Here is a 26,965-nt window from a genome sequence, read left to right on the forward strand (position 1 = left end):
GGCTGTAAGGGGTAAGCTGGGTCTCCCAAGATTACTATGGGCATTTCCTCATCCCCCACTGTGATCTTCTGGTCTGGAAAGAAAGTCCCCACTTGCAGCTTTCTGTACAGGCCACTGTTCCTGAAGATGCGTGTGTCATGCACCTTTCCAGAACAGCCTGCATTGATGTCCGTTAAATGTCTCTGGTGATCCACAAACACCTGCAACACCATGGAGAAGTATCCTTTCTTATTGATGTATTCTGAGGCAAGGTGATCTGGCTCTAAAATTGGAATGAGTGTGCCATCATTTGCCCCACGACAGTGAGGGAAACTCATCTCTGCAAAGCCATCCACTATTTCATGCACATTTCCCAGAGTCACAGTCCTCTGCAGCAGGATGTGATTTATTGCTGTGCACGCTTGGAGTAATACAGCCCTAACAGTGGACTTCCCCACTCCAAATTGATTTGCAACTGACCGGTAGCAGCCTGGATTCACCAGCTTCCACACAGCGATTGCAACATAATTCTCTATCGAAAGGACAGCTCTCATTCTGGTGTCCTTGTGCTGCAGGTCGGGGGCCAGCTCAGCACATAGCTTTATGAAGGTTGCTTTACCCATCCTAAAGTTCTGTACCCACTGGTTGTCATCCCACACCTGCATGACAATGCAATCTCACCAATCAGTGTTTGTTTCCTTAGCCCAAAAGTGATGGTCTACTGTATGCAGCTGCTCTGTGAATGTCAAAAGCACTGATACATTGCTGTTGTCCATACCACACTCGGGTGCCTGCGATTCATCCTCTGTCGGTAACTTTGCGAGTAACTCTGTTGCCATGCGCGATGTCCTCATGACAGTCAACAGCACATAGGAGAGAAGTGCGGGATCCATCCTCTCTCATTGCAGATGCTGGTGCACACTACAAAGACTGACAGTTGGAAAAACAGCGTGAAAGGAAAGATAGAATGGTGCAAAAGGAAGCCAGAAATCATTGGAGGGCTGGAACACAAAGCAGTGCATGATGGGACATTTTGCACATCCCAGGATGCACTGCACTCCGTTTCCACCTTCCCACAACACCTAGCAAGAGATGGTGTTGCCAGGCACTGTGGGATACATACCCACAGTGCATTGCTCATGCTGTCAACAATGGTTGACAGGATCTGTGAACAGAGGGAGCAAATGTAGACTCGCTTTGGTGACTTTGCTTTTGTTGATGTTTTCGTGTCAACATTAGTTTCATCGACAAAACTTGCCAGTGTAGACAAACCCTAAGAAAGAGTGCCTCACTGGCTGAAGGGACCAAGCAAGGAATGAGCCCAGAACCTAGCAAGACCAAGCAAGGATACCGTGATGGGCCCTATTGGTCTGATTAAAGACTGAACCCAGGGGGAGGCTGCTAAAAAGAACACACCAATGGAGGGTACCACAATGGGCCCTGTTGGACTGATATAGAGGGCACTGTCTCCAGGGAGGAAGCCTGGGCTGAAAGTAAAGATGATATACCCCAGAAGGGGTTTGTTCTGTTTCACATACAGGCAGCATTCGAGACTCAGCTGGAGGGTTGAGTCACTGAAGATCCGTTGGAGAAGCCATCGGCCAAGGGGGTAGGCGGCTTGCAAGAGGTGGGAGCCATCCTGTTCTAGGAACTAAGAAACAGCAGGCCCACACCTGACCAGAAGGGGGTGCTTACAATAAGTGAGGGCACCTCATTACATCCATATAATTCCCATAAATAAAAACTATGATTTATCAATCGCAAAATAGTTTCCTGGTTAAGGTACCATATGTGGGCTAGATAGCAAAATGGATAGGGATAAAACCACTAACGCACCCTACTTGATGAATGGGAATATTACAAACTCAGGGCAGCACTCAGCACATAGTCATTTATGCTGCCCTTTTGCCATGCAGATGTTATTGAATATTCCTCAGTCTTTTGGATCCTAAAATACTTTAGAAATTATGATCCACAAATACACACAATTATATATACACACAGAAATCACTTCACCCACTGGTGGAAATGTAGCCAACTCTGAAGTGCAGCAGCCATTTAACAGCAAACAACAACATTACTACAATTTTGGCCAGGAGATTAAGAATAGTAGAGCCATCGAACCTACAGATAGAATTTAGTCAGACAAAATGTGATTGCTCAAGCTGGTATTCGGGCTGAACATTGGGGCTAATAGCTCTGCTCATGCAAAAAAGGTCAGCTGATCTTCACAGCCGGATTGTGACAATGTATGGAGCCACCATGTCCCAGCGGGTGTTCCAGAGGGATTGTGCCTCAGGGAGCAAATCTTTTTCTAGCTCTCGGGAGCATAGAGAATACACACCCATTCTTTCGAAGTATTTATGTGCCATTCATCACCTGGGCATCTTATGCCCTCTGGATAGCACAGCATGTTTCTTTATGTGCAGCTAGCCACTCTACAGGCTTGTGTGGAGTGGCAGGACCACAACCCCATGCCCAACTTGTCCTCTTTGAGGTATTTTGCTTTCTAGGGATGCAAAAACAACAGAGTAAAAAAGGGCTGAGGCACCTTTCCTTTGCTTGGAGAGTACAAGCAAGGGAAGGCTCCTTATATGCCCTTCCCACACCTGTGTTAGAGCCAGGGACAAGCTGTCCCTTAAAGAGTAAAAGTGGTCAGGACCCCTGTTTTGCCTGCCTTCGGAAACTCTATCCAGAGACACAGTAGATCATACGGAAGGAAAAATACCACTTTATAGTTGTCACCACTTCTTACGGCACCTGTGTTTTCCTTAGTAGTTCTCTGACCCCTGGAAAATCCTATTTAGCTAATGAAAAGGTCACAGCCTGGGATGATATTACTGACTTGACCTCAAAATGTTTAGCCAGTGAAAACTCTGATGCAGTAATCTAGTGTTTTAGAAAGAGAAGTTAAAGTGTTGTTTTGCTGGTCCAATTAGCAGGGTACATTCTTTCTTACAGTGAATAAAATGGAGTTTTAACCCATTACCATAAGACTCTTTGGCCTCAACCAGTTGCCCCCTCTCCAAGACAGCACACTAAAGGAGCAATATAGGGAAGGTTACATTACCAGTGCCTGTGCTGTAATTGTTGTTTACATTTCTAGGACTCAGACTCCAGAACTATCAATGTATTCTGAAGTTTGGATTTTTTTTTAAAAACATTTAAAAGCAATCAGCAGAATTATTTATGATTGAAATAAGGTACAGGATTCCTTAACTGCTGTTTGAATACAAAAAAGAGAACAAATAAATGACTTTTTATCAAGCAAAGAAACATGAACATGTAAAATAGCTTGTTGGATGATTTCCACAATAAACCACAAAGCTGGGTTCAGTCTGCTAAACAACTTTTCAGAGGTAATGTAATTATACTTTCTTTTATATACGTTCCCTCTCCAGCTTACAGAGATAACCTTTTTATATATACAGTGTATTAAAGTCACACACACTAATATTTTAACAGTTATCAACATAAGAAAACCTGGTCTACTCACATACCGTGTACTGTAATTTCAATGCATAGGGATTTCTGCACATGGCCATTTTAGCCGGGGTAGAGCAGGTTGTGGGTGTGTTCAAGCTTTGTATTATAGTTTGAAAGTAACTAAACAACTACAACAGGGTGTACAAATTCTCTAATAGGTTAAGGCAGAAAGGGGCTAACAATCAGGCCTGCAGATAGGCAGTTCAGCTGTGCAAAGCCTGCTAAAAGTTTAGCGGGAATACTCAAAAGAGAAACTGAAAATAAAAAAGAGAAGAAGCAGGCTTCAGAGAGAGGGCTTCTGTGATAGAGGAAGGATTTTTCTTTTAAGCCTGGAAGGAACTGGATACCAGGAGCCAGAGATCTACAGGCTAGCTGCCAGAGAGTAGCAGTATCAGAGCATGCCTGAGGGAAAGGGAACCTTAGGCTACAAACTTTTAATCCACTCAGCCATCTGGGACTGGTTACTCCCTCTGATTTGAATATACCAATCTGTTTGAAAGTTCAGGTGAACGGGAGAGATTCCCCAGGCCTCCTTGAAGGAAAGAAAAGGCCCAGAAGGAAAGTCTTTGGCCTTGCTGGAACCCCGATCAGTCTGTGCTTGGCTTGTGGTGTTGGCTTACTGACTGTTCCTGACCCCGCACCATGGCATCATCTTTTCTGATTGTGCTCTGGCCATTCAGTCTTCTCCCTCTGTGACTTCTGTACATCAGCATAAACAATTACAGAACTGACAACAAGATGGAGAAGAAACGCATTAAGAGATGAGGTTTCATAGGAACATTGTGCCTGCAAAACCCTTGATTTGTGTGCAGGTTATTTTGTGTGCAGATAGGTAGGTAGGCAAGAGTACATTTACCTGATTGGGCACACACATTTTTCCTGGACTAGCCATGCATCTGCTTTAGAAAACTTGGCATGAGGATCAAGGGACAAATCCTTGCCCTACATGGCAAAACTTCTTTTGGCTTCAATGGACCAAGTTGGGAAGGGTTGCAAGTGCTTTGGAGGATAGGATTAAAATTCAAAATGATCTGGACAACCTGGAGAAATGGTCTGAAGTAAATAGGACGAAATTCAATAAGGACAAATGCAAAATACTCTACCTAGGAAGGAACAATCAATTGCACACATACAAAATGGGAAATGACTTCCTAGGAAGGAGTACTGCAGAAAGGGTTCTGGTGGTCATAGTGAATTACAAGCTATATATGAGTCAACAGTGTAACACTATTGCAGAAAAAAGCAAACATCATTCTGGGATGTATTGGCAGGAGTGTTGTAAGCAAGACACAAGAAGTAATTCTTCTACTCTACTCTCTTGTTGATATGGCCTCAACTAAAATATTGTGTCCAGCTCTAGGCACCACATTTCAGGAAAGACGTGGACAAACTGGAGAAAGCCCAGAGAAGAGCAACAAAAATGATTAAAGGTCTAGCAAACATGACCTATGACAGAAGATTGGAAAAAAATGGGTTTGTTTAGTCTGGAGAAGAGAAGACTGAGAGGGGACATGATAACAGTTTTCAAGTACATAAACGGTTGTTACAAGGAAGAGGGAGAAAAATTGTTCTTCTTAACCTCTGAGGATAGGACAAGAAGCAATGGGCTTGATTTGCAGCAAGGACAGTTTAGGTTGGACATTAGGAAAAACTTCCTAACCATCAGAGTGGTTAAGCACTGAAATAAATTGCCTAGGGAAGTGTGGAATCTCCATAATTGGGGATTTTTAAGAGCACGTTGGACAAACACCTGTCAGGGATGGTCTAGATAATACTTAGTCCTGCCTTGAGTGCAAGGGACTGGACTAGATGACCTAGATTCATAGATTCATAGATACTAAGGTCAGAAGGGACCATTCTGATCATCTAGTCCGACCTCCTGCACAGCGCAGGCCACAGAATCTCACCCACCCACTCCTACGAAAAACCTCACCTATGTCTGAGCTATTGAAGTCCTTAAATCATGGTTTAAAGACTTCAAGGAGCAGAGAAGCCTCCCTCAAGTCACCCATGCCCCATGCTACAGAGGAAGGCAAAAAACCTCCAGGGCCTCTCCAATCTGCCCTGGAGGAAAATTCCTTCCCGACCCCAAATATGGCAATCAGCTAAACCCTGAGCATATGGGCAAGATTCACCAGCCAGATACTACAAAAAATTCTTTCCTGGGTAACTCAGATCCCATCCATCTAATATCCCATCTCAGGGGATTAGGCCTATTTACCCTGAATATTTAAAGATCAATTAATTACCAAAATCACATTATCCCATCATACCATCTCCTCCATAAACTTATCGAGTAGAATCTTAAAGCCAGATAAATCTTTTGCCCCCACTGCTTCCCTTGGAAGGCTATTCCAAAACTTCACTCCTCTGATGGTTAGAAACCTTTGTCTAATTTCAAGTCTAAACTTCCTGGTGGCCAGTTTATACCCATTTGTTCTTGTGTCCACATTGGTGCTGAGCTGAAATAATTCCTCTCCCTCTCCTGTTTTTATCCCTCTGATATATTTATAGAGGGCAATCATATCTCCCCTCAACCTTCTTTTAGTTAGGCTAAACAAGCCAAGCTTCTTAAGTCTCTTTTCATAAGACAAGTTTTCCATTCCTCGGATCATCCTAGTAGCCCTTCTCTGTACCTGCTCCAGTTTGAATTCATCCTTTTTAAACATGGGAGACCAGAACTGCACACACTATTCCAGGTGAGGTCTCACCAGTGCCTTGTATAATGGTACTAAAACCTCCTTATTCCTACTGGAAATGCCTCTCCTGATGCATCCCAAAACCGCATTAGCTTTTTTCACAGCCATATCACACTGGCAGCTCATAGTCATCCTATGATCAACCAATACTCCAAGGTCCTTCTCCTCTTCCGTTACTTCTAATTGATGTGTCCCCAACTTATAACTAAAATTCTTGTTATTAATCCCTAAATGCATAACCTTACACTTCTCACTATTAAATTTCATCCTATTAGTCCAGTTTACAAGGTCATCCAGATCCTCCTGTATAATATCCCGATCCTTCTCTGAATTGGCAATACCTCCCAGCTTTGTATCATCTGCAAACTTTATTAGCACACTCCCACTTTTTGTGACAAGGTCAGTAATAAAAAGATTAAATAAGATTGGTCCCAAAACTGATCCCTGAGGAACTCCACTGGTAACCTCCCTCCAGCCTGACAGTTCGCCTTTCAGTAGGACCCGTTGCAGTCTCCCCTTTAACCAATTCCTTATCCACCTTTTGATGTTCATATTGATCCCCATGTTCTCCAATTTAACTAATAATTCCCCATGTGGCACAGTGTCAAATGCCTTACTGAAATCTAGGTAAATTAGATCCACTGCATTTCCTTTATCTAAAAAATCTGTTACTTTTTCAAAAAAGGAGATTAGGTTGGTTTGGCACGATCTACCTTTTGTAAAACCATGTTGTATTTTGTCCCATTTACCATTGACTTCAATGTCCTTAATTTCTCCTTCAAAATTTTTTCCAGGACCTTGCATACTACAGATGTCAAACTAACTGGCCTGTAGTTACCCAGATCATTTTTTTTCCTTTCTTAAAAATAGGAACTATATTAGCAACTCTCCAATCATTTGGTACTACTCTTGAGTTTACAGATTCATTAAAAATTCTTGCTAATGGGCTTGCAATTTCAGGTGCCAATTCCTTTAATATTCTTGGATGAAGATTATCTGGGCCCCCCGATTTAATCCCATTAAGCTGTTTGAGTTTTGCTTCTACCTCAGATATGGTAATATCTACCTCCATATCCTCATTCCCATTTGTCATGCTACCATTATCCCTAAGATCCTCTTTAGCCTTATTAAAGACTGAGGCAAAGTATTTGTTTAGATATTGGGCCATGCCCAGATTATCCTTAACCTCCACTCCATCCTCAGTGTTTAGCGGCCCCACTTCTTCTTTCTTAGTTTTCTTCTTATTTATATGGCTATAGAACCTTTTACTATTGGTTTTAATTCCCTTTGCACGGTCCAACTCTACTCAACTTTTAGCCTGTCTCACTTGATCCCTACATGTTCTGACCTCAATTAGGTAGCTTTCCTTGCTGATCCCTCCCATCTTCCACTCCCTGTATGCTTTCTGCTTCTTCTTAATCACCTCTCTAAGATGCTTGCTCATCCAGCTTGGTCTACAACTCCTGCCTATGTATTTTTTACCCTTTCTTGGGATACAGGCTTCCGATAGCTTCTGCAATTTTGATTTAAAGTAATCCCAGGCCTCCTCTACCTTTAGATCCATAAGTTCTTCAGTCCAATCCACTTCCCTAACTAATTTCCTTAATTTTTGAAAGTCAGCCCTTTTGAAAGCAAAAACCCTAGTTGCAGATTTATTTTTGTTAATCCTTCCATTTAGTTTGAACTGAATTAGCTCATGATCACTTGAGCCAAGATTGTCCCCTACAACCATTTCTTCTATGAGGTCCTCGCAAAATGGCATCCCCTCTAATCAGCAACTACTTGATGAAGGAATCCATCAGCTATTGCATCTAGGAAAATCTGAGCCCTATTATTATTACTAGCACTGGTCCTCCAGTCTATATCTGGGAAGTTAAAGTCTCCCATGATCACGCAGTTTCCATTAGTATTTACTTTATTAAAAACATTAAAAAGGGCTCTCTCCATATCCAAATTAGATCCCGGAGGTCTATAGCACACCCCAAGCACTATCGTAGGAGAGGCTTTACTAGTTATCTTCCCCAATGTAATTTTTGCCCAGACGGACTCTGTCTTATCCATTGCATCGCTTCTTATTTCTTTACATTCTACCTCATCATCGATATACAATGCTACTCCACCACCTTTACCTTTGTTTCTGTCTTTCCTAAACAGCACATACCCTTCAATACCTGTAGTCCAGTCATGACTACTATTCCACCATGTTTCTGTTATCCCTATAATATCTGGTTTCACTTCCTGCACCAGTAGCTCTAGTTCCTCCATTTTGTTACCTAGGCTCCTCGCATTGGTGTACAAACATCTTAATTTTTGCTGTTTGGCCTCGCTCACATTTTGTACCCTATTAGGCACAGTCATTCTACAGCCAGTATAACCTATTAGACTAGTATCCACACTTCCCTCGCTCCTTATATACATTCTCCTACCCACGGCTGTATCCTTTCTTACTTTGTCTTCTTCCCTCTCAATGCTAAAATCTGGCGTGGAGATTACCTGGACATCTCCCAACCATCTCCCCCTAATTCCTAGTTTAAAGCTTTCTTTATCAGTTGTGCCAGCCTTGATCCTAGAAGTCTATTTCCTTCCCTACTCAGATGAAGTCCATCCCAAGAGAACTGTCCTCTGTCTGTGAATGCCTCCCAGTGGCCATACATCCCAAAGCCCTCCTTATAGCACCACTGCCTAAGCCATCTGTTGACAGTCATAATCTTGTCATACTTTTGTTGCCCTTCTCTAGGAACAGGCAGGATCCCACTAAAGATCACCTGAGCCTCAATTTCCTTAAGTGTCTTCCCCAGCCTAGCATAGTCTCCCTTAATACTTTCCAGCGAGAATCTAGCCATATCATTTGTTCCCACATGAAGGATAACTAGGGGATTCTTTCCCCCTCCCTTTAGGACCCTTTTCAACCTCAGATCTACATCCCGTATCTTAGTACCCGGAAGACAGTACTCCCTTCTATTCTCTGGATCAGCTCTAGTTACAGGCCTGTCTATTCTTCTCAATAAAGAGTCCCCTATCACATAGACCTGCCTTTTCCTGGTGACAGTGCTATTCACCAGTCTCTCCCCTGTTCCCTCTGGCTGCAAGTTCTTTCCATTCCTATTTTCCCTTATAATCCTCTTCAACCCATCCTGTATCCTCCTGGGGCTCATATTTGGTGTAGTCTCCCTTGACTCTTCCGCTTTTCCTATAGGACTAGCCTCTCTTCTCTTCTTCCTTACCCTTCCACCTTCAACAAGTACCTGCCGAGCCCCTTCTTTATTTTCCAACTCTGCAAACCTGTTCCTAAGCTCTATTTCTCCTTCACTAGCCCGTCTTTTCCTCTGCCTGGTCCTTTTAGTCATATGCTTCCACTGACCACTTTCCTCACCCAGTCTCCCCTCAGAATTCCCCAGCCCTGCTTCCATCTGTGAGTCTGAGCTTTTCCCTTCAGATACCTCATATCTTTGCTCCATCATCTGCTCAAACCCCTTCCTAAACTCAACAAGACTTTCCACCTGCATCTCCAAACCTCGGATCTTTTCCTCCATCAGCTCTATCAAACGGCATTTCATGCATAAAAAACTCTTACCAGGTCCCCCCTCCAGGATCATGTACATACCACAGCTTCCACATCCAGTCATCCTCAATGTGTCTTCCGCCACATGAGTCACTCCCACAGTTGCCTCCGTATCTGTCATCGCCTCTCAAGGTCCCTTCCAATTATATGATTCTAAGTTTTGGCCCCATGTGAACATATACAAATACCACATCCTGTGAGCTAGATCTGAGAGTTCCGTGTGCATTCCCACCCATCAGTATAAGAATATGCCTCACTGAATGGATGGAATCAACTAATTTTTCTTTTAATTTATCCAAAATGCTATTTCTATATTAGAGTAGTATCCAGGGGCCCTGATCACATTTAGGGTTTCTTTGTACCGAGTGCTGTGCAAACAAAGATAGAACAGTCCATGTCCTAGAAAGGTAAGTGAGCATGTCTAGTTATGGGACTTATTTGCTAGTGTTTGTGGAATCTTTTCCCATTAGAATTTCACTATTAAGAGGAAAGCTGTCTCAGAAAATTAAAGACCAAGAAAAGAGTAGTTACGAATGGATGATTGATAAGATATTGGGAAGCACAGTAAATAATGAGGAAAAATGCAGCCAGAAAGGGTGAGATCATTTAAAGGCTATTAAATGACAAATCAACTGCAGTGCATTTATTCTACCTGTAAATACAGATGTTGTATACATCTGTACAGTTATTATACCTGTAAATGACGGTGTTGACAACTCCTCATCACACAATCTGTGGCATTAATAAATGATGAAGAATAAAGACAAATACAAAAAGTCAGCACTCTTTGTGCCTAGCAATATCACATGAGGACATAGGAATAAATCTGAACTAAAACAAAGGACCTGATTGTGTACTGCTAATGAATGATGACGTGAGTTCAGAACAAAACAAAAACAAAAATACAACTTGAAAGGCTGTTTGTGTACATCATAAACATAAAGAAATAATAGCAACTTCTTGTTATATTAATCAAATCCAAAACATGGCAGTTGACACTGTCTGATGAAAGATTTGGGTGTAATTATTACTCCAGAGGAAATATAAAGCCCAACATGCTAAATGTAAACAAGGCATAAATCCTGCCCAGGAGCCCCTATGGTACATGGAGGTCCTGTAGAAGGCTGTAGAAGGCGGTTTCACAAATCCATATTTGCACCTCTATTCTTCCTTAGATTTGTTTTGCTTGCATCTGGTGACTTGTGCCCCAATCATGGACTTCCTCTTATCCCACGATTTTGCTCCATCCCACATCCTCCCTGTCATCCTTTCTGCCCCACCAGTCCTATCCCTGCTGTCCTACCCTCCACCCTCTATTTCCCTGCTCCTTCAGGAATGCCTGTTCTCTCTCTAACAAAGTTATTGCCCTCCACAAAATTTTCATCTTCTTTTCTTTCCATTTCCTGACTTACAGAGACTTAGAATACCCTGTTTTGCAACTATGCTGTTGTACAGTGCCACCCTTCTCTCACTTCCCTCACCCTGAGTCATCCTTCAAAGAGAAAGAATAGTGAATTATTCAGACAAGGAATTTTCCTTTCTTCGTTCAAAACACACAGCAGTCTGACTAATACTGAAGAAACCTACTATGGATACATTGTTCTTGTCAGCTACTGCCCAGTGTCAAATCCTCCCTTCCAGAGCAAGCTCATAGAAAAGCTAGCCGAAGGCCAACTACAAGCTCATCTAACTGAAGCTAACATTCTAGTCTTGGCACAATCCTGTTTCAGTGTGAGGACAAAGAACTGAAACCACTTCAGTGGCACTGATGGATGGTCTCCTGTCAATGGATAGGAGGGAGCAGACATACAGTCTCAATCCTCCTGGACCTTCCTGCGGTATTCGACAATGTTGACCATGAGACACTGCTATCTTGCTTGAGAGAGATGGCAGGAGTCCAGAGTAATGTGCTAAAATAGTTTGAGTCTTCCTGGAGGACACACTCAATGAATAGTGATGGGAAACTCCACCTCTAACACTCAACCTCCTCCTGTGGAGTTTCACAAGCTCTCTCCCATCCTTTTCAACATCTGCATGCAGCCATCAGGTAAACTGGTCAAGTGACATGGACTCAAGTGCTAGCAATATGATACACAGCTCTACCTATCCTTCATCAAGTAGTACCACAGCACTACCGTAAAGATGGCCCAGTGTTTGAATGAGATCAGCTCATGGATGATGAACAGCTGGCTGAAGCTGAACCCAAGCAAGACAGAGGTGATTCTGGTGGGCAGAGGAAAGTAATCTGAAGAATTTGCTGCCATGGTGCAATCTCCGTGACTGAAGATGCTGTCACAGTTCAGGGCAACTGCACCTATATATCCCTTCTGTGGTCCAGCAAGGGCACCCACTTTTAGGCTGCTGGCTCCCCAGCTGTCACCTCTTTTCGGCAGAGACCTGTGTTTCTCTACCTCCTGACCAGAGTTTTTCCAGACTGCACAGTTACAAAATTACTCAAGATAATTAAGTCCAAAGCAGACTGTGAAGAGGTACAATGGGATCTCACAAAGCTTGGTGACTAGGTGACAAAATGCCAGATGATATTCAGTGTTGATAAATGCAAAGTAAAGCACATTGGAAAAAAATAATCCCAACTATACACACAGTCTGATAGGATCTAAATTAGCTGTTATCACGCAAGAAAGATCTTGGAGTCATCATGTATAGTTCTCTGAAAACATCTGCTCATGTGCAGTGGCAGTCAAAGAAGCTAAAAGAATCTTAGGAACCATTAGGAAAGGGATAAATAATAAAACAGAAAATATCAGAATGACATAATATAAATCAATGGTTCATCCACACCTTGAATACTGTATGCAGTTCTGGTCACCGCATCTATAAAAAGATATATTGGAAGGGAAGAGAAGGGAAACAAAACAAACTGGGGTATAGCTTCCATATGAGGGGAGATTAGAAAAGTGACGAGTAAGGGGGGGGATCTGATAGAGGTCAATAAAATCGGTGTGTAGAAAGTGGATAGAGAAATATTATTTATCCCTTTACATAATACAAGAACTAGGGGTCACTTGTTGAAATTAATAGGCAGCAGGTTTAAAACAATCATAAGAAAATACTTCATACAATGCTTAGTCAATCTGTGGAACTCATTGCCATGGGATGTTTGAAGGCCAAAAGTATAACTGGGTTCAAAAAAGAATTGGTTAAGTTCACGGAAGATAGTTCCATCAATGACTATACGCCAAGATGTCAGAGATGTAACCGCCTGCTCTGGGTGCCACTAAACCTCCAACTGCCAGAAGCTAAGGCTGGATGATGGAGATGTATCATTTGATGACTGTCTGTTCTGTTCATTCCCTCTGAAGCACCTGACATTGGCCACTGTCAGAGACAGGATACTGGGCTAGATGGACCATGGGTCTGACCTAGTATGACCATTTTTATGTTAGTTCCCTGCCTATACTGTGATACCCCAGCAAGTTAGACCACCTGACAAGGCCAGCAAGAGAACTCTTATTCTCTCCTCCTAAATCCTCCTCACAATCTGCCTGTCACTGTGAATAAGATATCTTCTCTGCTAGTCAGACCCATAACCTGGACATCATCTTTTACTCGGCCCTCTCTCTACACCCACATATCCAGCTCAGGTCTAAATCTTGTCACATCTTCCTACATAGCTCTAAGACCTGGCCTTTCCTCTCCATGCACACAACTAAATCCCTCATCATCTCACATACTGACTGTCGCAATCTCCTCCATCCCAAAGCAGTGCTGCAAAGATAATTTTCCTGGTTTGTGCTTCAAGCATGTCAACTCCTCTTTGCATCCCTCAGCTGGACTTTTCTAATGCATCAAACACAAACTACTCAAGTTCACTTTTAAGGCCTTTATAATCTATCCGTACCCTACTGATCTTTCCTTATATGCTATCAACCCTTGTCTTCACTCCACCTTTGATGTCAGCCTTGATAGTCCATTTGTCAAATTTTCCAACAAGTGCCTCTCCCATACCATCTCTTATGCATGGAAGGAGCACCCGTCAAAAATCCACTAAGCCACTACATTGTCCTACTTCAAATCACTACTTAAAACCAACCTCTGTCACGAGGCCTACAAAAACTTGACAATGGTTAGACAAGTTGGTGTGCTGGGGCTGCTGTTTATCACACCGTTTATAGTTGTCTCCTCAGTATGCTTCCTACATCTGTTTGTTGTATCCATCTGTTATCTCTCATCTCATACTTAGATTGGAAGCTGTTCAGCTTATTATGAATTTGTACAGAACCTACAACCATGAGTTTTACTAGGCATTACTGCAATACGAAAGAAACATTTTAATCCTTATTCTATTTGAAACATGTCAACATTTAAAAACATAATAGGAAAAGGAAGAAGTTACTCACCTTGTGCAGTAATGATGGTTCTTCGAGATGTGTCCCCCTGTGGGTGCTCCACTCTAGGTATCAGTGCGTCCCTGCACCGGAGATCGGAGATTTTTCACAGCAGTACTTGGTCAGGGGAAGGGCGCTTATAGGCGCTATCTTGTGCAGCCTTTGGTGCCTCCTGTAGCACGCGCACCCCCGACCGTTCCCTCCGTTCCTTCTCTATTGCAGAGCTCAGCTTTGTGAACTCTGAAGTAGAGTGGGTAGTGGAGCACCCACAAGGACACACATCTCAAAGAGCCATCGTTACTGCACAAGGTGAGTAACTTCTTCTTCTTCTTCAAGTGGTGTCCCTGTGGGTGCTCCACTCTAGGTGCTTGTAGAGCAGTACCCCACCAGGGGTGGCAGAGGTTCGGAGTTATGTATATGTGTGTGATGAGAGCACTGTGAAGCCAATGATAGAGTCTGAGACAAGATCTTGGGTGATAGCATAATGCTTTGCAAAAGTGTATTCTGATGTCCAGGTTGCAACTCTACAAATGTCTATTAAGGGGACATTTTTCAAGAATGCAATCAATGTCACCATGGCTCATGTTGAGTGGGATCTGATGCCCACGGGGGTTCTTTGTTATGTAGGTGGTAGCAAGTTTGAATACAGGAAGAGACCCATCTGGAGAGTCTCTGGTTCGATATTGTAGAGCCCTTGGAGTGCTCTACTGTAGAGATGAATAGTCCTGGTGACTTGTGAAATGGTTTAAGTTCTGTCCAAGTAGAAGGCTACTGCCCATCTGACATCTAGCATGTGTAACGTTGCTTCTCGAGAATCCTTATGTGGCTTGGGATAGAAGGCAGGTAAGTGTATGGTTTGGTTAATATGAAAATGTGTAGCCACTTTGGGCAAGAATTTTGGGTAAGGATGTAACATGATTTTGTCTTTGGTAAATACAGCGTACAGCGGTTCAGCCATCAATGCTCCTATTTCACTGACACGTCATGCAGACATGATTGCCACCAGGAATACGACCTTCATTGACATATGTAAGAGAGCAGGTTGCTAGAGGTTAAAAGGGTGGTCTTGTGAGACATTTGAGCACAAGATTGAGATCCCATGATGGCACAGGTTGACGTACTTCTGGGTCCATGTTCTGTATACCTGTGAGAAAGCGCTGTGTAAGTGGGTGAGAGAATATTGAAGTCCCTTCTATCTGTTCATGGAGGGCCGTGATGGCAGCCAGGTGTACTTTAATAGAATTTATGGCTAACCCTGTTTCCTTCAGTTCTAGTAGGTAGTCTAGGATCATAGATAGAGGTGCCTTGGTTGTGTCCAGCTGTTTTTGCTAACAAAGGGAGAATCTTCTACACTTGTGGTGGTAGTATTTCTAGTGGTGAGGCAACGGCTATTTAGTAATACCAGTTTTACTTTCTCTGAGCTGTTCAATTCTCCATGTTGGAACCACACAGGAGCCACGCTTTGAGAAGGAGCTTTGCTGGGTCTGGATGGAGCATCAGGCCCTTGTTCTGGGACAGGAGGTCCATCCGTAAAGACAGTGGTTGTGGGGCACAGACTGCTAGACGTGACAGGTACGGAAACGTGGGGACAATGATAATGATGTATGCTCTGTCGAGTTGTATCTTGTGGATGACCCATGGGATCAGCGGGAAGGTGTACATAAGCGATGCGTTCCACGGGATGAGGAAGGCTCCCCAGTGATCCTGGCACCAGGCCTGCCCTGGAGCAAAAGAGCGGACATTTGTAGTTTGTCGCTGAGGTGAAAAGGTCGATTATTGGATGACCCCATTTTTGGAATATCGTGCTGAGAACACTATCATGGATTTCCTACTCGTGTTCCTGTGAGAAGTGCCTGCTAAGATTGTCAGCTGTAGTGTTTTGGCATCCTGGTAGGTATGACGCTGTGATGTTTATATTGTTGCGGATGCACAAGTTCCATAAGTTCATGGCTTCTATGCATAGCAAGTGAGACCTGGTTCCCCCTCGGTGATTGATGTAAAACATGTACGCCACATTGTTGGTGAGAACAGAGATTGAGGTTTGTCGTATGAGTGGGAGAAAGTGGCGGCATGCATTGTGTACCAAGCAGAGTTCCAGGAGATTGATATATAGTCGGTTTAAGTCACAGACCACTTGTCTTGTACATTGTTGTGACCCAAGTAGGTGCCCCAAACTATCAGGGAGGCATCAGTTGTAATAGTCACTGATGGGGGGTCTTGTTGAAAGGGAATCCCGGAGCATACATTCCCTGGTTGTGTCCACCATTGTAGGGAGAGGATAACCCTTGGTGATAATGTCACATTTCTGTTGAGAGAATGTTCGCTTGGTGCATAGACCATGCTCAACCAGCAGACAGCACATACGGAGTTTGGCACACTTTACTACGAAAGTTGTAGCTGCCATATGTCCCAGAATCTGAAGGCATGTCCTCACTGAAGTTTGTGGGCTGATGGTCACCATGGAAATAAGATTGGTGAATGTAGTGAATCTGTGGTTTGGTAATATTGCCTTGGCCTGTATGGAGTCTAGGTCGGCTCTGATAAACTCCAATTGCAGGGTTGGTTCCAGGGTGGATTTCTTTTCATTTATCTGTAGACCTAGCTGGTGAAATAGGTCTATTGTGGTCTTCAGCATGCCTGCCGTTTCTTGTCAATTGGCACCGTTGAGTGTTTTTGAGAATATGCGGGGAGCAGTGGATAGTCCGAAGGGAAGGACCCTGTATTGGTAGTGGTTGGGTCCTACTGTGAACCACAGGAACATCTGTGGGCAGGATGTATTGTAATATGGAAGTATGCATCTTGGAGGTAGAGGGCTGCAAGGACAGCCCCCCTATCTAGCGCTGGGATTATTGTGACCAGAGTGACCATTTTGAACCTGTGGTTGTGTACAAAACTGTTGAGTTTTCGGAGATCTAAGATTGGTCTCCATCCCCCTCCTTTCTTCTCTGTCAGAAAATATTTGGAATAAAAACCCTGCCCTCAGTATTGGTGTGGTACTGGTTCTACAGCACCCAGTAGTAGGAGGTGGTCTGCTTCCTGTTGCAGAAAGTGCTCATGAGAGGGGGACGGGGGATGGTGGGGAGGATGGTTGTGAAAGGGATGGTGTAGCCAGATTGTATGATCTCCAATCCCATTGATCTGTGGTTATCGCAGCTCAGGCATGGTAAAATGGGTGTAGGCGGTGATTAAAGTTGTGGGATGGGGTAACTGTTGGCGCTAGAGGTGTTGGGAGGTTGTGCATACCCTCGACCAATACTTCAAAATTGTGGCTTAGATGTAGATGGACAGTTGGACAAGGCCTGGTTCTGTGGAGCTTGTTGTCTCTGAGCCCATTGTTTGGGTCTGTTCTGAGTGAAGTATCATGGTTGTTGATGGTTAAATGAGGTGTCTCATGAACTCTGGCATGGTGTGAAGCGTGGGCATTTGTCAGGCGGTGGGTGTAAGCCTAGTATACACAGCTTCACCCAGGAGTCCTTCATACTAGGGAGGACATCGTCTATTTGAGAAGGGAATAGTTTTTCCCCTATTGAAGGGAAGGTCCTCCACTTTTTAGCTGTAGTTCTTTCGGAATTCCTGAAGCCTGCAACCATGAAGTACTTCTCATAACCACAGCTGTTGTGGTTTTTCAGGCAGCTGTGTCTGCTACATCCATTGAGGCTTGCAGCGCTGTGCAGGCTATTAACTGACCCTCATTAATAATGGCATTGAATTGAGGACGTTTGTACTCGGGGAGGTCTTCCACAAGCTTTTGTATTTTTCTATAGTAGTCGTAGTTTGCTAGTAGAGCCGAATAGTTGGCAACTCTGTGCAGAAGGGTGGCTGATGAATAAACTTTATGCCCAGAGAGGTCCAGTCTCTTGTGTTCTTGAAGAATGGAAATGAGGCTGTTTACTGCACTGATTGGCAGTTTCTACTACCAGAGAACAGGCTTGAGGGTGAGAAAACAAAAATTTCATGTGTCAGCCTGTTTGTTGGTGGTGGTGCCAATGCTGTTTGCTATATGGCCTCTGCAGGCTCCATTATAGCCTCATCCATGGGGAGGGCGATCTTGGTAAGATTTTTAACAACTTATGTTGTTTCTTCTGCACCTCATGTAAGGCAATTTCTTGGCAGTTTGCTACTATTTTGAAGAGTTCTTGGAACTGTTTCAGGTCATCTGGTGCCGTTGGGGTAGACGGTGTCACCACTTCCTCTGGTGCAGAAAATGAGTGTGGGGCAGGTGGTGAATCATCCAGGTCTGCCTGTGATAGTATCTCTTCCTCTTCTATCTCTGTCTCAGGGGGATCAGAGGTTTCTCTGAGTGGTAAGAATGGGTGTACCCTGAAACCTCTTCTGGCTGGGGAAGGGGGTCCAGAATAGGGGCTCTGGTTTGTGGCCCAAGGATCACATTGTGGCCATTGCATGGGGTAAGGTGGTAATGGGTAAGGCCAGTGTTGTCCATACCAGGGCTGTGAATGCTCAGAGGGATGAGGCTTAGGCTTCATAGCATTCCATATAGGTCTCATCTGTGATGGCCATGAAAGCTGGGAGGAGAAGCGATTGTTCATGTCTCCTTCCTCGCCACTATGCATGAAGATCGGTGCAGGAGATGAAGGATGGTACCATGCTATGTAGTTCGGGGAGTGTTCGGTGCTGAGCAGTGGTGAGTGCGATGCAGAAGAAACCGCTGTCAGCATGATGTAGGAGTAGCGCTGGTCCCGCCTTGGGGTTGCGGTCAACTGTTGGAGCACTGACCAGTGCTGGATTTGGCTTGTTAGCTGGCATTAAGACTGGGGTTGGTGCCAGGGGCGGCAGCATTGATCACAGAGCGGCTGCCTGTGCCATGCGCCGCACCAGGGTAGTCGGTGCCATGGAGGAGACTTGACATCTCAACTCTGATGCCATGTGTTGGGGCTCGGCAGAGGTCCCCTGAGGGACGGTGCCAGAGGAGCTCGGTGCCTCATAAGTGCTCACTCTGGAGGACATCTCTTGCAGAGGTTGGAGGGATTTCTCCATCAGAAGCATTTTCAAATGGAGATCCCTATCACATCTTCCTCTTGACTTCAAGTTGCTGCAATGTATGCATTTCTTGGAGATGAGTTTCTTCCAGGCAACGGATGCAGGATGCGTAGCCGTCAGAGACCAGCATCAGTTCACGGCAGGAATCACACTTTTTAAATCCTTTTGAGCCTAGCATGACTTCAGTTAAGCCTCTCCTCCGCCCCCTCGATAGATGAGGGTGGGAGTTAATTGTAGTGGTAAACTGTAGAACTATTCCTAAACGGAGAACTAAATAAAGAAAAAAATCTTTTTTTTTGTTTGTTGGGTTTTTTTGTTGAAGAAAAACCTCTAAGTGGAACTAACGAAACTATGTAACTATGTATAGACTAATACTAATGAAACTATGTAACTAAGTATAAACTAATAAGAAGTTCCTATTTTCCCCCCCAGAAAGCATCAAGGCGAGCACTGCTGCGGAGCTCCGTCTGCAGCCGAGGATGGTTGAGAAGGAACGGAAGGAACAGCTGGGGGTCCGCATGCTACAGGAGGCACCAATGGCTGCATGAGACAGCTCCTGTAAGCGCCCTTCCCCCGACCAAGTACTGCTGTGAAAAATCTCTGATCTCCGGCGCAGGGACGTTCCGATACCTACAGTGGAGCACCCACAGGGACACTACTTGAAGAAGAAATATTGTTCTTCTATACATGCCATATATATCCTATTAGCATCTTGAGCCTGAATTCTCTCTCTTGGAAGTAGCCCTTACTCATGTGAGTAGTACCACTGAAATCAATGACACAGTTTTTGTAGAAGTTTGCAAGATTGGCTGAAACATCAGGCCAGTTACAATTTATCTAAACTCTGCTGCTTATCTTTTCACATACTGCTAGAGAGAACAATATGTCTGAGTAGCCCTCCATGAGGTAGTTATCCAGATACCCAGGAAACAAGATTCTTCTATTTAAGATCTTCTATGGCTCATTTTTTCCTTCAACCTAGTTCAACTACTACCAAGCGTTCAAATAGATTAAATAGATTCCTAGTTGTGGTTTATTCAAAACATGGATTTTGTTAAAAATCCACTTTTCTCAGTTAAGAAAACACCAATCAGTTCTTGTGCATAGAATAAACTATTGCATTTTTGGATGGATATTCAACATTAAAGAACACAATTTTACAGGCTACCCTTGATAGTTAAAAATTATGGTTATTAGTATTATTCACAGTTTTTAACCATTACCTTTTCATAAGAAAGTCAAATAAAGCCAATATAGCCTAAATAGGAAAGAATAATTTCTATTGTAAAATATGGCCTTTAACATTAAAATTAATCAGCACTTTTAGTAATTCAAAAACCTTCGCAAGAATAAGAGGCAGGCTTTTCAGAAATGCCTACTGGATTAAAGAGCCCAACTCCCATAGGTGCTTTTGCAATTCTCACCTGAAATAATTGTGTAAGCATTCACTACTTTTGGAGGAGAGAAAATACCTAACAAATAATTAAAGAAATTATACATTTAGAGTCTCACAACACCAGTTAGCAAGGGGAGCCTCTGACACACTTCAAACCAAATGCACTGCTTCAGGTAGAATAAACAAACAAATTTATTAACTATAAAGATAGATTTTAAGTGATTATAAGTGAAAACATAACAAGTGCAATTTGGTCAAACGAAATAAAAGCAAAACATATTCTAAACTGATCTTAACACTCTCAATGCCCTTACAAACTCTGATGCTTCTCACCACAGTCTGGCTGTTTGCTCTTCAGCCAGGCTCTCCTCTTTGATCACGTGGAAGTTGCTTGGTGTGGTGTCTGTAGATGTAGGTGGAAGAGAGCAGAAGAGCATGGTATATGTCTCTCCCTTTTATATGTCCTTTCTTCCCTCATGGCTTTGCACCCCCCTTCAAAGTCAGGTGAACATTACCTCATTGCAGTCCCAAACTGACCAAGGAAGGGGGGTGTAGCAGGGTGGCTTCCCTGCTCCTAAAATAGAAGGGGTTAAAAGCTGCCCAGGAGAGGGCTGTGGCTGGGGATGGCTGATTGAGGAAGCAGCCACAGGTGGGCCATTCCCCAATCAGGCCCCAACTGGCCTATATAAAAAGGCTGTGAGCCAGAGGCCCAAGGAGTCTCTCACCAGGCTGGGAGAGAGCAGGCCTGTCTGCCTGTCTGACAGGGTACTGAGGGTGGTGCAGTGCTGGGGAAGGAGCAGGCTGAGCAGGGGTGCTCCAGGCTGGCAAGTCCCCAGGCTGTAGGGCCTGGTCCAAGGCCCACAGAGGTACTGGGAGGCAGAAGAAGGCAAAAGGTCTGAACCCCCTTGCATACGATGAGTGGCCTTTACACTGTAGTCTGCCCCAGGGAGCGGGGCTCGGTGATGACTGGCAGTAGCCCAGACTGAGGCAAGGTGGGGATAGTGGGTTGGGGGTTCCCCAGGAAGGGGAGACCCAGAGGCAGTGTGTGGGGGTACTGCTAGGGGGCAGAACCCCAGAGAAAGGGGCACCGGGGTCTGTGAGGGACATGGGGGCCAGAGCTGGGTGGATCACCGGCCTGCAGAGGGCGCTCCAGGCTGGAAAAGAGCTAATTCCCAACGACCAGCAGGAAACACCGGAGGGGTGAATCTGTCCTTTACAGGGGGTGACTCTAACATTCTTTTGCTGCTACCTAGGCTGACGTCTATTGTTCCTGTGAGGCTGGCTGGGTTTGTCTCATCCATGCCTTGATGAGGTGTGAACTGCCCCTCTGCTTCTGTAGAGTTGTTGTTTGGGCTTGCTTTAAGCCATGAGGATACATTTTCAGCCTTATAACTTTATACATGAAATTATAACCTATAACATTACTGTAACATCACTATAACAACCATGCTCAGTGCCTCATGAGCCTTCTGAAGACACCTAACATGACAAACTTTGCATTGGATACCACACAATCATTTTCTAAAGATGAACATGGGGTGTAGGGTGTTCCTCCCTCTTTCTGTTTTTTTGGGGGGAAACAGTCCATAAATGGTGTGTTATTGCACATGTATCACAACTGTTTATCCACAGATAGGTAATACACCATAAACACAAATTTACTTTTCTTCTGTCCAGCAGCTATCTGTATATAATAAGCTTCATGTGAGTCACACTGCAATAATCACTGCTTATATACAAGATCCCTTGTGTACCGTATATTAATGTCTGGCTGGTAATTTAATGGCACCTCCAGGCATAAACAAAAGTTTATTAAAACAGTAAGTAAAATGTTCCTGAACACTGGCCTGCATTTTTTATTTTCTGTTCAGCATTTCAAAATAGCATTCCATTCATTTTTGCCTTTTTATGCAAAAATGAAAGCTACTTGTTTATTGAGTCAAGAGTAATATCGTTTTGCACAAGTTGCATCTCATTGCTCTAGGCCACGCTATATGTTTACAAATCCTTTAATTTCTGATCATCTTTAACAATGACAGCAAAAAAACATTTTTGATTGATTATTGGAAAATGCCTATAATTCAAGAAAGCAGCAGAGAGTTGAAACTGAATGAATGCTCGCCAGAATAAAGTTACTTGTCCATTCTCAGACAGGAAGCTACATGACATATATACTCTAGCTTACATTATAGTTAAAGTGTAGTTGTACCCTGAAAAGTGAAAAATGAGAGAGACAAGGTAGGTGAGGTAATATCTTTTATTGGACCAACTTCTGATGGTAGAAGTGACTAGCTTTTGAGTTTCACAGAGCTCTTTGTCAGGGCTGGGGAAGGTAACCAGAGTGTATTACCTTCCCTAGATCTGAAGAAGAGCTCTGTGAAGCTCAAAAGCTTCTCCCTACTGCCACAGAAATTGGTCCAATAAAAGATATTATCTCATCCACCTCATCTCTCTCATATCCTAGGACCAACATGAAAACAACAAAATGGCAAAAGTTAAAAAAAACGGCGTTTTGGGTTACGCATGTTTATCCTCTCAGTGATTCCACATCAGAGTTGCTCAGTCTACAAACTCACTTTGGAATTTGAAAGAGATTTTGGTCTTTTATTACAACCAATACCCTGACCTAACTAAAATGCAGTAATGTATAGGTACAATTGAAGTATACACCTCGGTTTGGGCAAGTTTACTGGTGATGATGAATAAGAAGGAAAAGAACCCAGATAGATTTTTCACGTCTTGGGTTAAGTAACTTGTAAATGGAGAAAATTTGATCTCGAATCATTGACAGACAAATAGGGAACCCTATTTTTATAGTCTCTTTTCCAAATACAACCACACCATAAGATTACAAAAAAGGTTTCTATTATAACTCAGTACTCACTGGATGTCTGCTAGAAGCTCTACTAAGTTTGTCACATTACTACACATTCTTCCAGGGGACTCAAGCACACACAGAGTCTGCTGCTCTCCATCTCCAGCTGGGACAATTTGCAAGAGAAAGACTGTAAACGTCTCACAGGAATATCTCCCAAAATAAGTCTAGGGCAGCAGAAAATCAAATAATAAATAAGTGAGGCTGCATTCTAAAATACCAAGCACATTTCAAGTTTTCATTTTAAAAAATTCCCTGTAAAGATACAGCCGCACAGTATAAACTGATTTGCTGCCTTCCTGTTAATTTAGCACTGCAAAAGGGAAAAATTGGTTGCTCGTTTATGACCTATAATGGGGTAGGAATGGCCTCTTTGTTCTATGTTTGTACAGTGCCTTGCACAATGGGGGTCCTGGTCCATGACCAGGGCTTGTAGGTTTTATGCTAATACAAACTATTATTAGCCATAACATGTTTTTGTCTTAGATATATTAGAACAGAGAATCTTGTAATATCTGTTATTTCCTCCTTCAGGATTAGAGAAGTGGACTCAAAACTTTGAGCCCTCACTTCAAAGGACAAGGGTTTTAAATCTTTCACAAATATCTTTTTATCACAAATTTTTGGCTCAGTTGAAGTCTCAGGTCTGGAAATGCAAAAAGTTAAGATTCCTGCAGCAATACTAATTCAGTCATGGTACACATATGTAGTATTTTGTATCTATACAGTTTAATATATTACTGTTCATCATAAAATGTAATACACAAAACATTCAGGTATACTAGGAGTATTTATGCGAGCAAGAGTTTGAAGGATCTGGCCCAGGAAGTGCAAAACAGCCAAGTTAACATTAAAATTGGAGCCTTAGGATCTGATGCTGAAGTTCATCCCTGAAATCTGTGTGGATATCAAGCAAACTTCTGGATGTGGAGTGAGAATTCCTCTTCTTCAGATCATAGTATGAGAGGAATCTGAGGATTTTTCACCTATGCTCCCTCCCCTGAATTTTTTCTTCGGGGGGTTATTCTACCTCTGTCCCTGCTCACCAAAAGGAGGTGTTTAGAGATGAGAGGAAACATTTTTGTAGTCTATAGAACTCATTTCTGAAGATCATACTATCTATGCAATCCCCTCCCCTCATCTTGTCTCCCCTTCAGGGGTACCTTTGAATTGAGCTGCATACACAGTCGGCCAAATTCTGGACCTAATTCAACAATGCACTTAAACACACGTTCAACTTTATGTTCCGTTGAGGTCAATGGAGGACTTATTACATCCTTAAGCGCTTTGCTGAATTGGGGCCTTTGCCCTTACACATGCACTTAACTTCCATTAACGCAGTGAGAGTTGCCTGCACAACGTAGAAGGCAAAATTTGGGCCACTGACTTTTGCATTCCAGAAGTAGGAGAGACTGGGAGATGTTGGTCAGAGAGTCTGCAAGCTTTGCATATTCATACTGCTCACAGTTGTTAAGCATTTGAAAATTCAGGTAATGAGCATACAATACTCTGGTTGCCTTTGTATTACTTGGGGGTTTGCTATTCTAGTAATATCTCTACAGAAACCATTCTATCAAGTCAATTTTTTTCCCCTCAAATTGAATTAGCACTTGTACATTGAAGTTTTCAACATCACCCATAAGATTTTTAGGCTTGTCAAAAGAATCTGCATGGTCTCTAACCATGAATAAAAATGATTTCAGATATCATCTTTATTTCAAGTTTTATTTTATGGGATTAATTTAATTGATTGTGCTAGTAACTAGATAAATAGTTGCTGCAACAAATAGATGGTTTGTAGTTCCATTGAAAGAAACACATGTATACTTGCTTCAATCAGATTTCAAACCAATATAGTTGGAAAAAATAATTGTTGTATTTTTCAGAGCAACATCACAGATCTGAATTACAATAATTTTTTAATAGCAACAGCACTTGGATTTCAGTCACTTTTTTCTCTCTTGGTTTATTTTCCTCAAATAGATTTTTATTACTGTATCTTTGCATTATATGCAAAATAGATTTTAAGTTATAAGGCTGTACAGTTTTTCATAGTTTGGATATTTACACAAACTATTCAGGCTTATCTCCTTTTCTGATACCACCAAAATCCCCAGATGATGAAATTATAGCCCTGTGACCCCTATAAATCACATCTACTACTTTGCAATGGAGCAAATTCTAATATAATTTTAATTGGTGTAAATCAGGACCAACTCCACTGATTTCAGTCATGTTATTCCTGTTCTACACTGATGTAACAGACCAGAATCTGGATCTGAGTGTAAATAAAACATATAATGCAATAACCTCCTCTGGTGTTAATGCAATTTTTATTTCTCTTAACCTCTCTTTGAAAGAAAATAGGAATATCAGTAAGAAATATAAGAGGAGACAACATTCACTAAGAAACCCAAGAACAATTACTAATGTCCTTATCACAAGTTATAGACTTCCTGAGCCTGATTTTCCTCTCACTTATACTGTTGCAAATCCACTGAAATCAATGAAGCTACAATGATATAAAGCTAGTATATAAGCTAGAGGAGAATCAGGCCTTCTCATTCAGACAGACAATTATTTCTGTACCACTCAATAAATTCACAGGTACAAATAAAAATCAACCAACATCCCTGTTATGCCCACAGAAGCACTGTTCATAGCACTGTATGCAGGATAACAATGGAATATTAATAGACAACTGCTTACTGCTGTTTCCAAGCCAGAAAAAGGTCACATAAATAATAATGTTATGCCAGACACATGCCTAGTTAAAGGAGGAATGTAAAGATGAAAAGATGGGTAACCGCTGCCATTTTTTTCTTTTTAAATTTATAATTGAAATCAACATATGCACATGTAACCCCCCTGTAATTTGGGGGCATATGAGAAGAAGTTCCAATGAGCAGCAGCCCAGAAGCAAGTAGTAGCTGCTGGTGGTGGTGGTGGTGGTTGGGGAACTCCAGATTAAAATATTTGCCTGGCAATCTCAATTGGAGCCTATCAGAAAGGAGATGGGGAAAGGTCTGCCTAACCCAGATGCCTAAGAACTATGCAACCTGTGGGGGGGCCAAGCCAAATAAAAGTAGGCATTGGCCAGCATCAGTAGGCTGATTGACATTTCAGGGCAACCAAATATACAGTCATAATAGTCTGCCCACAGCTGGGAGTGCCCCGACAGGTTCATCTGTTTGAGGGAAGGGAGTCAGCTGCAAGGCATCAGCTTCCAGCAATACAGTAAAATGAGGCCCCTCAGCTCCCCTTAGAGGAAAGGAGAGAAGGAGATCCCAGACCCACAACATGAAAGAGGGCTCTCTACTCATGACACCTGTGTCAGAAGCCCAGGGATAGCCAGAGTTTGAGACATCCTTGCTCCATCCTGAAGCGTGACCTGTCAGCCTCCCAGCAAGAGACCACCTCTTCCTACTGAGCTCTAATCTACAGACCAACTGAGATCTGTGGAGGAGACTTTAGGTTGCACCTTTCTACTTTTGTGCTCAGTTTGTGAGCTTTTCATCATTATTTGAGGAAAGGAATTTTTAAATATTGCTGTGGGGTTTATTAGGTTTTGTTTTGTTTTGTTTTATCGTTATCTTTGTTTCCCCTGACTTTTCCTGTTGT

The 26,965-nt window shown here is 42.9% G+C and overlaps 1 long non-coding RNA gene across 1 annotated transcript; it reads right to left on the bottom strand.

Moving 5' to 3' along the window:
• Positions 1-349: 349 nt before the first annotated feature.
• LOC122459828 lies at positions 350-26,965 on the bottom strand. The gene is made up of 4 exons (XR_006280774.1): positions 26,954-26,965; positions 22,913-22,929; positions 10,782-10,784; positions 350-638 (listed from the first exon to the last, which is right to left on the bottom strand). It is a non-coding gene; the product is annotated as an uncharacterized LOC122459828 (long non-coding RNA).

Source organism: Dermochelys coriacea, chromosome 4 (assembly GCF_009764565.3).
Source record: "Dermochelys coriacea isolate rDerCor1 chromosome 4, rDerCor1.pri.v4, whole genome shotgun sequence".
NCBI classification, from domain to species: Eukaryota; Metazoa; Chordata; order Testudines; family Dermochelyidae; genus Dermochelys; species Dermochelys coriacea.